The sequence below is a fragment of the Lactuca virosa genome, chromosome 1 (assembly GCF_052849685.1).
Source record: "Lactuca virosa cultivar CGN04683 chromosome 1, Lactuca_virosa_CGN04683_v6, whole genome shotgun sequence".
NCBI classification, from domain to species: Eukaryota; Viridiplantae; Streptophyta; class Magnoliopsida; order Asterales; family Asteraceae; genus Lactuca; species Lactuca virosa.
In genome coordinates, this window is record NC_136426.1 from 90,768,380 (window position 1) to 90,783,031 (window position 14,652).

The window sequence follows — 14,652 nt, forward strand, 5'->3', positions numbered from 1 at the left end:
TCACCCTATATATACATATGTATATATATATATATATATATATATATATATATATAGGATGGAGCATCTAATCATCAAACACATTCAACCACGTGCGATCAATCACCTTAGCGTCCCAAGGCGGGGTGGTCAACCCAATAGCGCTATTATTGTCCATAACGTACCTCAAGAATACGGGCATAGTCATGGAGATTAGACTAAAAATGATAATGCACTACAAGTACATGTAGCGTAAACAAACAATAGTTATACAATTAATGACTCACGTATAAATGTCCCAACAATGTCTCAATTGTGATAAAACAATAAAATGAAGTTGGAACATATTAGAACCACATGATACACCCAAAAAGTATTGAAAATTATAAAATATGGGGTAGATTACTCACATTAGTCCCAAAACGAAATGCGTGTGTCGTACGATAGACGATTCGGGTCAAAATGACGTAGAACCTAATATAATTAATAGTTTTGGTTTAGGAACTGTTAAACGAGAATGAAGTATTAATAAATAATTAGACACATATTCTTATATTAGATGAATTAACAATAATTCATTTTGATTATAATATTAAGGTATTTATTTGTTAAATGAATTTTAAATTGAATTACTTACTTTGTATAATTAATTTATATTTTCAATTTAGGCCAGATTTTAATAATTTCTTATTAAAATAATAACTTGCCCATTTATAATTATTTACAGATTTTAACAATTATTTATATGAAATAATCATTAAAATGCATTTTTACATGCTTAAATACTTAGGAAAATAGTTTTAAATAGTAAACAGTATTGAAAAATTATGAAATTATTAGGAAATCATTATTTCATACAATATGAATTACTGTAAAATTTGTATATTTTTCTGAACTGTTTTAGTGTTTATTTAATATTTTAATGTTTAAACAACACAAAATTCGGGAAAAATAGTAAATGATTCTCAAAAAATCTGTAAAATTAACCATAGTTTTATAACATGATGTAGAGCCCAGTGTATAAGTTTCAGATATTTATGACTATGGGAAGTATTTTTTATATATTTCATTATTAATTAATCAATTAAATCATAAATAATAGTACACAGTAATATAAATGCATGAAACTTCATATATCATGTTTAATCAGTATACAGGTCATCCCAGAATTTTCTCAGAATTTATTGAATGCAACAAGTATTTTATGTGAATTATTGCCCTACTTTATTGCAATAATTATGATAATTCAATAAAAATAAGTTATTTTCTGAAAATTTCCAGAACTTCTTATTTTATTGATGATATTCTGAGAAAAATCAGGTTTATGCAAAAAATGAGTTTTAGATATTTTGGTGGATTTAATTTGTTTCTTGTATGAATTTGAAACTTTTAACAACATACCTTGATGAATGCCTTAAGAGGGATGAAGATTTGAGTATAATAGATTGTTCTTGGATGAAATATGAGTATTCTTGGAGGAAATTTCGAGATTGAGAGAGAGAAAGAATAGAGAAGATTTAAGTGGTGAAGAGAATAATGTATTGGGAGAAAAAGGAAAGGAAAGTGGATGGCAGGTGTGAGTGGGAGACCATGGGAATAATCTTTTTGCTTTTGGTGGTCTTCATAATTTCCCACTAACACAAGCATCTTTTACATAATTAATATAAGATTTTTATAAAATTTAAAGTAAAGTTTATAAAAAATAGAGTTTTATAAAATTTAATGTAAAGTTTATAAAAATGAAGTTTTATAAAAGATATGTTATTATTTGATTATAACAATCTACTTTGATTTGAAGTTTAATTAGAGAATTCAAGTTTGATTCTTTTAATTTAATTAGAGCATTATACTTTGATTTGATTTTAATATGGTATCATAATTTACTTTGATTATAGTTATAACGTTGTACAATACTATGTTGCTATTAACGTCAAGTTATATCGTATTGTATGGGTTTTGATCCTATTAGCGTCAAGTAATCTTGAGTAGGGTTTATTAAATTTCCAATTGGGTTGGGTTGACCCGAATCCATTTTAGGCGGATGTCACAGTCTCCCCTACTTTAGGAAATTTCGTCCCGAAATTTAAGAAGAGAGTACCTTAAGAGAAAAGTTGTGGGTATTTGGTACGCATATGATCCTCACGCTCCCATGTATACTCAGGTCCACGTGCCGACTGCCACCTGACCTTAACCAGGGGAATGCGACTTCTTTTGAGTTGCTTTTCCTTTCGGTCAGCAATTTCCAAGGGTTTCTCGATAAATTGCATTGTCTCGTCGATTTGGATATCCTCGAGAGGAACATGAAGGTTCTCGTCTGCTAAACACTTCTTGAGGTTGGCTATATGAAATACCGGGTGAACTTTCTTAAGCTCTATTGGTAGATCCAACTCGTAGGCTACTGGTCCGATCCTTTTTATGATCTTAAACGGGCCTACGTAGCGTGGTGCCAATTTACCCTTGCGTCCAAATCGAACCACACCTTTCCATGGGGACACTTTTAACATGACCATGTCACCTACGGTAAATTCAAGCGGTTTGCGTCGCTTGTCGGCATAACTCTTTTGTCGGCTACGAGCTGCGAGAAGGTTATCGCGAATCTGAGTGATTTTGTCGGTTGTTTCCTGGATAAGCTCAGGACCAACGATTGGAGAATCCACTGTTGCGCGAATCACGTGGGACTCACCAATTTCATGCCAACAAATAGGAGATCGGCATTTAGGCGGATGTCACAGTAGTCCTCCTTGGTGATGCCGTACCCTTTACTCAACCAAACATTCGGGAAAATTTCTAGTCGCCACGCCGTGGCGACCTATGGCCATGCCGTGGGCATTGGGTTTCCAGTAGCTTAATGGATTAAGCTACTTTCCTCGATTCCAAGAGCTCCAAATCTCAAATCTGGTCCAAACTATGGTCTAAATGGATAAATTTTCCAGCTTTATCCAATAAGACACCCAAAGAGATCAAGATCTCAAACCCTAGGTCCAAATAAAGCCAAAATCCACAATGTCTTAACCATTAAGCCCTTAATCCGAAAACGTCTTTAACCCCAACTCTTCTAGAAGCTAAAGGGAGTGCCAAAGGTCCATAAAAATGATTACTTGATGGACATTCATGCCTCATTCTTGTCCTTAACTCAACCTAGGTCAAAAGGCTAGAAAATGACCTATAACTCAAGCAAGATTCACAAATCAAAATCAAACTTCAGATCCATAAGATATGATGCTCAAGGGACACTAGAGAGCAATAAAGTTGCCAACTTTATTCCGTCCATTCACTCAAATCAACTCTATGAACCTAAAAGGGACCAAAACAACCTAGATCTAAGAGAATAACTCAAAAGGCAGATACTTGAATCCTTACAAATGGTCCAAAAGGTGATGATAATGTTGATTCCTTGCAAGCTCCACCAAATATCACATTCTTCTTCTTCTTCTTCTCTTCTTCTTCAAGCCAAGAAAGTTCTGAAAAGCTTAAGAATCAAACAAAAGATGAAGGCTAGGGTTTATTTGAGATGAAAGAGGGCTTGGAGGCTGATAATGAACTCTAAAATGGGTTTAGAGAGGTTTAAATATGAAGGAAAACCTAAAAGAATGATGAGATTGGTCCAGAACAGCTGTCACGCCGTGGCAACTCTTGTTCAAGCCTTGGTGGCTCAATAAAATGTGTGTGCCATTTATTCAATGCCACGTCGTAGGCATCCTTGCTCCACACCATGGCATAGAGTTTTTCCCCAAAAACTCCATCTTTAGCCCTAGAGAATAAAAACTAAACCATACAGGAACATGGGTGTTACAACTGTGGTTGCTTAGTGTGTGCATCATAGTTGTACATAACTAACATTTTATAACATGAGAATGTTTTATTTAGCCTTATTTCATGTTCCTTGTTTGGTTGTAGGCTTAGGGTAGAATCAATTATTCGTTTGTCTATCAAATCCAGTGTTATGTATGATTAGCATACGCAAGGCGGCTACAGGGTTAGTGTGTAACATTCATTATTCAGGTAAATTTACATTTTTTTTACCCAAAGTGGATTTTTCTTACAATTTGGTCCCAAGGCCCCCTTATAAGGGACATATGACTTTGTGCGTACGTTGGGCGTACTCTTTTGTACGCTAGGCGTATGTGGCAAAAATGCAAACCCTAATTTTTCGGGTTTAAGCACTATTGAAGCATCATTAACTTCTTAAGTCATTTCCCCTCATCAGCCTCCATCTCAACCATCTATACATCATAAGTTTTCAAACTAAAAAAATTATGGTATGATATGGTCAAACTTCAATCACAAAAAGTGATGTTAATATCGTAAATTTATAATATGTTTTGAATTTTGATCACAGCCCAAATATGTTTAATTATTTATTGCTCACTATTTGGTTAGACCATCCGTTATGGTCTTCACGACCACAACCTCCTTCCACCTCCACGTCACCATCATCGTCTTCCTCAACATAGTCGGGATGGTGCTCAATATCGACTTGCTCATGGTTTGCAAGAGAGAAGAACAGAGGAGAAGAGAGACCTGATTGTTCGTCCTCATTCGTCCTCCCCAATACAAACCACCACGACCACGAGCCACGATGAGGCACCGGGATGGTGTGCACGATCGTGGTTCGTGGACAGTTACACCACAGAGGCCTTCGTCTTGGGTATACCGGATGACCTTATATAATTGCTTGTCCTCTTTCATAAGTGAATATTCAATATATAATGTAACATCCCAAAAATACAGTCTGAAAATTTTGTTTTAAATCAGTAATAAAACCATAGTCATCAAACGTCATAGAAAATCACAACAATGTATCGCAGAATAATATAACAACTGTCATGTATATTAGAGTATAAACATCCCAGGCTGAACAAATGGTGTGTGCACTGCAATCTTTCCGAGCTCCTCTTTTGAAAACTGAGTACCTGAAACCAAAACTGAAAACTGTAAGCACGAAGCTTAGTGAGTCTCCCCAACTACCACATACCACACAATAACACATAAAGCACATACTAGGCCTCGCCCATTGCATCAGACCGAAGTCCGGAAACTGCATCGGACAGAAGTCCGGAACTAACCAGGGCCTTGCCCTCTGCATCGGACCGAAGTCCGGAAACTGCATCGGACCGAAGTCCGGAACTAACCAGGGCCTTGCCCTCTTCATCGGACCGAAGTCCGGAAACTGACTGAACATAGCATAACATGATCATGACATATAATATGAACACATATACTGCTTACTACATCGGACCATAGTCCGGAACACATAACATATACCATGCCTGTATCACAAAGACACCAAGCATACTGAACTACTGCATCAGACTAAAGTCTGGAACTACTGCTAACTTAAACGGGCCGGCATTGTGGCCGTAGACCCGTTCCTACTGAAAGGAAACCGACCTCACGCTGCTGAAGTGCTGTAGACACAATCCCACACTGTTGAAGTCCCGCAGACTCAACCCCAGCTGTTGGATGACAGATTCCCGAACTATCAACACCAAAATAACACCCAATTAATAATTGGGTTCTATCACATATCCATAATTTCATGCTTGGGGTAAAAGACTACTTTACCCTTAACTTAGCTTGACTCAGGCCCAAAGCCTAATCCAAAGGCCCAAAAGTCTAATAATGGACCCAAGCCCAACTATGGCCCAATTTTCTAAATTGGGCCCAACCTCCACATAGTCTTGCCTTAAGGCCCAATCATTCATTCTTGGTCCAACACTTGACATTCTCATGGTCCAACATCTCATAATCATCAAGGCCCAAACTATAGCCTCTTTATGGCCCAATTTTCTAAATTGGGCCCAAACCCTCATATGGGCCTTACCCAAAAGCCCATCTAAAAATTCTAGTCCATATAATCATTCTTGGATGGCCCATTATTGGCCCAATTACCAAAACCCAATCGAAAGGCCCAAGTGAAAGTAGGGTTTCACATAAAATGACGATTAGGGTTAAGTATCTCTTACTTAACCAATTAAGGACTTAATCCATTAAGTCCTTTACTCTACTAGATAAATGATATGGAGAAATTGGGCTTAATACACAACCCAATCTCAATAGCCCAAAAGTGGGTCCAATAAGTCTAAGGCCCAATTACTCACAATTAGGGTTTTCTAAACCCTAATTAGGGTTTTTCACTCAACCATGGCCCAATAGGCCCAAAAATGTATCTTTAAGCCCATTAGGGTTTTTGCTAGTAGGGCACCACCCACTACCACCTTGGGTAGTGGTGATCATCGGCGGCACACGGCGGCGGCCACCACCTTACGGTGGTGGTTACTATTATTTTTTATTATTATTGCTAATTACAATTATAGTTACAAGGCTTTAATCCAAAATTACACACACACTAACTAACACACACACACATAGCCACTCTAGTGGTAGCCGGTGGTGGTAGAGGGTGGCAGCCACCATGGTTGGCAACCATGGTGGTTTTTCCATGGTTTCCGGCCAAAAAGCACACCTCTACTAACTAAGCAACGCCGAACCCGCAACACTTGAGCTGAACCCGAGAAACACGCCTATTAGACTTCTTGTGGTGGCAGGCGGCGAGGATGACGGCAGCATCCACCATGGCCGACTGCCATGGTGGTTCTTTCACAGCTACCCTTCGACAGAAAACTCACGCAACCATAAGACTAGTGACAGCAGCACCGGATACACACATACTTGCGTTACATGCATGAAACGCACACCACAAACTCCCTTGGAGTGACTGTTGACCGGAGCAGCGGAGAAGAATCGCGTGAGCGGCGACGGACGCGACTGTGGGGTAGCACCGAGGGTCCGAGAAGGAACTCCACCATGACGACATTAGCAGCAACAACAAGAAAAGGTACCTTCGCTCTTGGTCCTCACCGACGTCGGCCATGAGAGTGACGATGTTCCGGTTGACAGCCCGCATCGGCGGCAAAGCATTGGTGGCTAACGGCAGTCGACGGGCGTCCCAGAGTTGATGGGAAAAACGAGGAGAAGGGGGAGCGACGGCTGGGGAGTCACAAGGGTAGTGGTGGCTGTGGAAATCACGATCTAGGGTTTGGGTTCTTTGGCTGCACCCCTTTGACGAGAGGATGAGGGATCGGATATATCCCGTAACTCCAAACCAAACTACACTGGCAAAAATACACTTTTGGTCCCTCCTCCCCATATAATTTTCAGCATCAATCCAAAATTTACCTTTTAAACTCTGATCCCATAAATTCCTTTCATAATAGATCCCTATATTACCAATAAGCCCCTTAAGCCTTCAACTCTTTTCAATTTAAATCCATTTATTACCAAACTCACCCTGACTTCTATAATTATGACTTTTAACTCCTCGAAACTAACGCCTCGCTCAATTATTATTCATTTTAAGGATTCTATACATTTATTTATTTATTTTATAAACGGGGTGTTACCCCCCACTTAAATTTGATTTCGTCCTCGAAATCACTCCTTATCATACCTTACACGCTAACCACTCAAGTAACATGGTCACCATCCTGGGCGCACCCTAACCTTCTCAGGGTAGTTGTGACCAATCATCACAAAGCCCTAACATCTGCAGGCGAACTAATCCCTCACAACAAGCTCACATCTACTTCCTCTGGATTCTGATGTCTCGAGATGGTCTGAATCCCTGACAGACCACTCATACTAGGTCATTATTGTTGAATCCAGTCCTCTTGTCTCTCAGCTGCCTACCCATCTCCTGATAACTCAAGGCTCCCACTAGAAAAACAGAATCACAAATCCATTATCCTTGTGATTCAATTATACTTTGCCAATGATCAGCTATTTCCACTGCGAGTAACTTGTCACTATCCATTTCAACCAGCTATTTTGTCCGTACTTGCAACCTAAACACAATTACTAACACCGCCCAAACACTGAAACTGTCCGAACACTGAACTGCCTGAAGCAGTATGTTGCCACATGGCTGCTTCCGAAATCTATCTAGGCCTTCCTGGTCTTAACTGATTCGCCAATCATCTGAAGTACCGGGTTCCGGCCCGGTTGCGGAGCCAAAGGACTCCCACTTAGTCACTTCACACGACTTCTGAACAAATTCCTTCTCTAGAACTAGTTGCCACTAGTTACCATGCCACTTAGGCTCTAATAACTTTTTGATCTAACTGATCGAGTCCATACGTCGAATCCTAACGTCACCAAACCCAAGGCTAAAAGTGATTGCTACATGACCATTGGTAGCCTCATGTCATAAATGACCTTAAGCAGTCCACTGCTTCCTTGCTCTCATCTCTGTAGTGACGCTTCTACAATCTTATCACTGGATTAACCAGGTCTAATCCGTCTAGGAAATTCCGAAATCCAATCCGTGGATTTCCATATCCTCACTGCTACACCCGAACTGGTGGGTACTACTGTTCTTTTCGCGTCCTAACAACGCACTCACGCTATCTACCAACCTAGTGAATGTTGCGGCTACAACCACAAACTTACATCACTCAACACTATCTGCTAATCTTGTGAATGCTACGTCTACACCCGCAGACTTACAACACTCTATCACTATCTGACTGCTAGTGAATGCTACGGCTACACCCGCAGACTTACAACACTCTAATACTATCTGGCTGCTAGTGAATGCTACGGCTACACCCGTAGACTTACAACACTCTAACACTATCTGACTTCTAGTGAATGTTACGGCTACACCCGCAGACTTACAACACTCTAACACTATCTGGCTGCTAGTGAATGCTACGGCTACACCCGCAGACTTACAACACTCTGGCACTATCTCATTCGCTGGTTACTGATCCGAACACATCCAACGTCGAGCATACACACGACCTAGAATCCAAAACTAAACCCATGTCCTGACTGGAATCCCCCACCTGATTCCCTAAGACTTGCTGGCATTCATTCCGAGAACGCGATCTCATAATGAGCAAGTTTTCTGAACTTCCATTTAACACTACCCTCAAAATATACAGCCACTTGGGCTGTCTTCCTTCCTGACAAAGATGCGAAGCTTATTCCAGTTTCAAAACTGCTCCTACTTTCGAATCCCTAGATGATTCTCCCTCACTTTGATTCAACTAACGTCTTACAACACAATACTAGAAGGATTCTCAATCCTTCTTACCATTCTATGCTCAATCTGCTGAAACCACGCTTAACATTGCTAGTGTTTCAATACTAGCCAGCCCAACATATCACACCGCCTCCAAGAACCCAAATAAATCTCCGGTAATAACTCGCTAAACCCAGGAAGCTCCGAATCTCAGTTGGAGACCTCGGAATATCCCACTGCATCACGGCCTCTATCTTGGCCGGATCGACTAGAATATCCTTCTGATTGACAAGGTGCCCAAGAAATTGCACCCCGCGCAACCAGAACTCACAATTGGAGAACCTTGCAAAAATTCTCTCCCTGCTCAAAGTCTCTAGCACCTCCCTCAAGTGCTTCTCGTGCTGCTCCTCAGTCCTGGAATCAACCAAGATGACGTTGTACTTTCCCAATCGCGTAATCTGAGGGATTGCTCTATCACTATTCGCTAATGCTTCTCGGTATGCAACTGGCACATGACATCTCTTAAAAATATAATTCAGACACAAACGGAGGATAACTCAGGATTACACTTACTCAAACCCTTGAAACGAAAGACTCCATCGTGCAGTTTCCCGCATGTGTTGTACTAAATCTAACCCTGCTGGTCCGAAATCTAGGGTCTTCTCCCGAGACACCTCAATATAAGCAACTGGTCTAATTCCATCTTACTAATGTGCTCCAAATCCATATCTCGTTCTCAGATTCAAGAAGTCATATCATTTAGGGTCTTACACCCCGAGATACTCGTGATCTCCCTGCTATCATTCTACAATATGTTCTGATAACTTACCTTCTTTATTTCCTCATATGTTGCATACTGTGGTACCATATAAGCTCTTTCCCGAGACTTGGCAGTGATCTCTGCCACAGTCTCAGTCGTCTAGTGGAGATCTAACAACTCTTGCGCCAACTGCTGCGCCTCAATCGCCTGGGCACACTCTGCCCAGAATATGATCTAATAGTCATCCCATGACATAACATCAACCGCATCATCACTCAACTCACTACCAACCTCCTCCTATCAATCTCGTGCTCTATCCCTCAGGAGACAGGAAGTAAGTCAGATCTTGTCTCCTTTCAAGACAACGTCTGGTACGAAAAATATTGGTGACATCTGCCAACCATCTACTGCTAACAATGGGGTCCCTAACCCCCATGACAATTTGAAGCCTCACAAAATCTGAATTTCCCGAAACATCAACGTACGGGTCTCTATCATGACTGCTACCTCAGTGCAGAATGCACTCGACCTCTCATCACAAATCTCTATAATGCCCTCCTTGATCACACTGAAGATCACAGGAGTCTGGTCAATGATACTGCGCGAAATTCTCAGATGGAAAGAACTCCCTCATCTGATCATCAATCTGCCCGGCTCCAGAGTCTGTGCCCGATCCCTCGTCGACACCAGAACTACCATCTGGTCTACCACGTAGCGTCACTATACTCGGAAACATACCATCACTAACATCACAATACTCATCCAAACTCGAGGGATCTCACACACTACAAGTTCCCTGGTCTCATCTTAGCCTTCCTTGATTCGAGTACAGATCCTCTGCTTTCAGTAGTACGGGCCCATACTACCTTCCACATCTATCCGTACTTTCTTCAAGAACTGCCTTGACTCCACCAAGTCACTACTACTACTACTGATCTTTGCTACTCTCATCCTAGGCTTGCCCTAGGGAAATCTCTGACTCCACCCAAACCAGTCCTCAGCTACTGAAGGCCTCCTTGTAATGCCGACTAGCCATCACCTGAATACCATCACATGTGACAAGGCTCAGATAATCCTTCGAGTAACAGACTCGTCCCTACAACTGTTAGACTCAAACAAGAGCTGCGTAATAGGGCCAAATCCAGCACTCTGAGATTATTCAACCCTGATCACATGTGACGTGACGTATTCACCTAATGGCTAACCCCCATCACTCAGGGTCCCACAAAGCACAAAGCAAGCAGCATTCAGACACATGAGACTACTCAAGCAATTCTATCCTCATGACAAGAAACTGTACTAGCATACAATGCTAAGCTCATACTATCAGGCATAACCTAAACAGGCCATCCTACTACTGTCTACTCAATACTATCATGCAACTCTCATACAGCTGGAACACATAAAGCAGGCACATAAGGCATCCTCCTAGATCCTTAGTCCTATTCGAGCATGCTATTCTACTGAAACTGAAACTGATAATCATAACATAAACTTGTATGGGTAATTTGGGAGTACTTACTTGAGCTCGGCTGATTGAATGCACCACACCCTTTTCTCTTTTCAAAATTCTTTTCGCTATTTCTAAAACTCTTTTCTCTATACTTTTCTAAAATTGTTTTCATTTCTCACAACCCTTTTGTAAACATGGTTTTTCTCTTGAAAACTTTATACCACTTCCTTAATTTGAGTTCAGACACACCCGAAAGTGTGCCCGAATCCCTCAAACCAAGGCTCTGATACCAACTTGTAACATCCCAAAGATACAGTCTGAAAATTTCGTTTTAAATCAGTAATAAAACCATAGTCATCATACGTCATAGAAAATCACAACAATGTATCCCAGAATAATATAACAACTGTCATGTATAGCAGAGTATAAACATCCCACGCTGAACAAATGGTGTGTGCACTGCAATCTTTCCGAACTCCTCTTTTGAAAACTGAGTACCTGAAACCAAAACTGAAAACTACAAGCACGAAGCTTAGTGAGTCTCCCCAACTACCACATACCATACAATAACACATAAAGCACATACTGGGCCTCGCCCACTGCATCGGACCGAAGTCCGGAAACTGCATCGGACCGAAGTCTGGAACTAACTAAGGCCTTGCCCTCTGCATCGGACCGAAGTCCGGAACTAACCAGGGCCTTGCCCTCTGCATCGGACCGAAGTCCGGAAACTGCATCGGACCGAAGTCCGGAACTAACCAGGGCCTTGCCCTCTGCATCAGACCGAAGTCCGGAACTAACCAGGGCCTTGCCCTCTGCATCATACCGAAGAACGGAAACTGACTGAACATAGCATAACATGATCATGACATATAATATGAACACATATACTGCTTACTATATCGGACCATAGTCCGGAACACATAACACATACCATGCCTGTATCACAAAGACACCAAGCATACTCAACTACTGCATCGGACTGAAGTTCGGAACTACTGCTAACTTAAACGGGCCGACATTGTGGCCGTAGACCCGTTCCTACTGAAAGGAAACTCACCTCACGCTACTGAAGTCCCGTAGACACAATCCCACACTGCTGAAGTCCCGCAGACTCAACCCCGGCTGCTGGATGACAGATTCCCGAACTGTCAACACCAAAATAACACCCAATTAATAATTGTGTTCTATCACATATGGATAATTTCATGCTTGGGGTAAAAGACTACTTTACCCTTAACTTAGCTTGACTCAGGCCCAAAGCCCAATCCAAAGGCCCAAAAGTCTAATAATGGACCAAAGCCCAACTATGGCCCAATTTTCTAAATTGGGCCCAACCTCCACATAGTCTTGCCTTAAGGCCCAATCATTCATTCTTGGTCCAACACTTGACATTCTCATGGTCCAACATCTCATAATCATCAAGGCCCAAACTATAGCCTCTTTATGGCCCAATTTTCTAAATTGGGCCCAAACCCTCATATGGGCCTTACCCGAAAGCCCATCTAAAAATTCTAGTCCATATAATCATTCTTGGATGGCCCATTATTGGCCCAATTACCAAAACCCAATCGAAAGGCCCAAGTGAAACTAGGGTTTCACATAAAATGACGATTAGGGTTAAGTGTCTCTTACTTAACCCATTAAGAACTTAATCCATTAAGTCCTTTACTCTACTAGATAAATGATATGGAGAAATTGGGCTTAATACACAACCCAATCTCAATAGCCCAAAAGTGGGTCCAATAAGTCTAAGGCCCAATTACTCACAATTAGGGTTTTCTAAACCCTAATTAGGGTTTTTCACTCAACCATGGCCCAATAGGCCCAAAAATGTATCTTTAAGCCCATTAGGGTTTTTGCTAGTAGGGCACCACCCACTACCACCTTGGGTAGTGGTGATCAACGGCGGCACACGACGGCGGCCACCACCTTACGGTGGTGGTTACTATTATTTTTTATTATTATTGCTAATTACAATTATAGTTACAAGGCTTTAATCCAAAATTACACACGCACTAACTAACACACACACACAGCCACTCTAGTGGTGGCCGGTGGTGGTAGAGGGTGGCAGCCACCATGGTTGGCAACCATGGTGGTTTTTCCATGGTTTCCGGCCAAAAAGCACACCTCTACTAACTAAGCAACACCGAACCCGCAACACTTGAGATGAACCCGAGAAACACGCCCATTAGACTTCTTGTGGTGGCAGGCGGCGAGGATGACGGCAGCAGCCACCATGGCCGACTGCCATGGTGGTTCTTTCACAGCTACCCTTCGACAGAAAACTCACGCAACCATAAGACTAGTGACAGCAGCACCGGATACACACATACTTGCGTTACATGGATGAAACGCACACCACAAACTCCCTTGGAGTGACTGTTGACCGGAGCAGCGGAGAAGAATCGCGTGAGCGGAGGCGGACGCGACTGTGGGGTAGCACCGAGGGTCCGAGAAGGTACTCCACCATGAACGACATTAGCAGCAACATCAAGAAAAGGGACCTTCGCTCTTGGTCCTCACCGACATCGGCCATGAGAGTGACGATGTGCCGGTTGACAGCCAGCATCGGCGGCAAAGCATTGGTGGCTAACGGCAGTCGTCGGGCGTCCCGGAGTTGATTGGAAAAACAAGGAGAAGGGGGAGCGACGGCTGGGGAGTCACAAGGGTAGTGGCGGCTGTGGAAATCACGATCTAGGGTTTGGGTTCTTTGGCTGCACCCCTTTGACGAGAGGATGAGGGATAAGATATATCCCGTAACTCCAAACCAAACTACATTGGCAAAAATACACTTTTGGCCCCTCCTCCCCATATAATTTTCAGCATCAATCCAAAATTTACCTTTTAAACCCTGATCCCATAAATTCCTTTCATAATAGATCCCTATATTACCAATAAGCCCCTTAAGCCTTCAAATCTTTTCAATTTAAATCCATTTATTACCAAACGCACCCTGACTTCTGTAATTATGACTTTTAACTCCTCGAAACTAACGCCTCGCTCAATTATTATTCATTTTAGGGCTTCTATACATTTATTTATTTATTTTATAAACGGGGTGTTACATATAAAGTAAATGGAGGAAACGTATACTCTCTCGAATACATAATCATGGAACCTATGTATCAAACTAATATTTTTAATAATGAAACAATCAGTTATATGTAATATACATAATACATTCTCTTAGTCTTAGCGATAAGAGGACGATTGCTCAAATTATTACAAAAAATATTCAAATATTTTTTTAAGTTCATTCGTAAAAATGCCAGCAATCAATCTGGTAGCGTGATGGGACGTGCATAGCACGAACACCTCCTTTGGCGACTTATTCTCGACAAAATGTCTATCAATATCATTTTTAGTGCGTTGACATTTACATTATCACCATATATTAGTGGCTATGGTAACCATATGTAATAATTCAAG

The 14,652-nt window shown here is 41.4% G+C and overlaps 1 long non-coding RNA gene across 2 annotated transcripts; it reads right to left on the bottom strand.

The window, feature by feature from the left end:
- Window positions 1-4,763: 4,763 nt before the first annotated feature.
- LOC145105568 (uncharacterized) lies at window positions 4,764-7,026 on the bottom strand. Of its 2 annotated transcripts, none has more exons than XR_013707359.1 (3): window positions 6,446-7,026; window positions 5,371-5,458; window positions 4,764-4,892 (listed from the first exon to the last, which is right to left on the bottom strand). It is a non-coding gene; the product is annotated as an uncharacterized LOC145105568 (long non-coding RNA). The 2 variants fall into 2 exon arrangements; XR_013707360.1 differs by having other exon boundaries at window positions 4,981-5,458.
- Between the last annotated feature and the right edge of the window lie 7,626 nt (window positions 7,027-14,652).